This window comes from Alligator sinensis, unplaced genomic scaffold, assembly GCF_000455745.1.
Source record: "Alligator sinensis unplaced genomic scaffold, ASM45574v1 scaffold1798_1, whole genome shotgun sequence".
Classification (NCBI taxonomy): Eukaryota; Metazoa; Chordata; order Crocodylia; family Alligatoridae; genus Alligator; species Alligator sinensis.
Window position 1 is genome coordinate 78604 of NW_005843536.1, and position 860 is coordinate 79463.

An 860-nucleotide genomic window follows, 5' to 3' on the forward strand; every position below is an offset into this window, starting at 1 on the left:
GGGGCAAGAAGGAACAACAGCCATAAGCTGACTGAGAGCAGATTCAGACTAGACATCGGGAGGCGCTACTTCACTGTCAGGGCGGCTAGGGGCTGGAACCAACTTCCAAGGGAAGTGGTGCTCGCTCCTACCCTCGGGGTCTTCAAAAGAAAGCTAGGCAATCACCTAGCTGGGGTTGTGTGATCCCAGCATCCCCCCTGGCATGGGCAGGAAAGTCGGACTTGATGATCTGCTTAGGTCCCTTCCGACCCAACCAACTAAAGCAAGAACCAGAGCTTTACCCAGGGAAACGAGGGCTTGGTGGTTCCTCAGCATCTGCTCCCGGTAAAGCCCCTTGTCTTCCTCTTCCAGCAGCTCCCACTCCTCCTGTGTGAAATATACTGCCACGTCCTCGAACACCTCCTGGAGCTGCAGGCACAAGCGTTCCAGCATCAGTGTCTCCTGCCCCCAGCCCCCACGGCCCTGTCTGCACTCACTCTGCACTACAGCGCTTTGCACGCTTAGCCAGGACAGACAGGGGTACGCTACTCAGCTGACACGTGACATGCAGGATCCTGGTTTTGTCTGTTTGAAAACTGCAAGTTCTCTCATAAAAGAAAAAACATTGCTCCCAACCCATAGTCCCCCAGCCCTGCTGCTGCCCCACACTCCCCACACAGCCCCCTGGCCCTGCTGGGGACTCGCTCCCTATGTACAGCCCGGCTGGCACTGCTGGTCCCCTCAGTCCTCACCCACAGCACTCTGCCCAGCCCAGCCCTGCCGGCTCCGCGGCACCCTGGCCCAGGTCCCAGCACCCCAGGCTGTGGGGCAGGCAATGGCTGTGGTGGGCCGGGGGGGGGGTCTTTGGGCCGGGGGGGGCC

At 60.2% G+C, this 860-nt stretch overlaps 1 pseudogene; it reads right to left on the minus strand.

The window, feature by feature from the left end:
• Positions 1–666, minus strand: part of LOC102373043 — a 6213-nt pseudogene extending 5547 nt beyond the window's left edge.
• Positions 667–860: the final 194 nt, after the last annotated feature.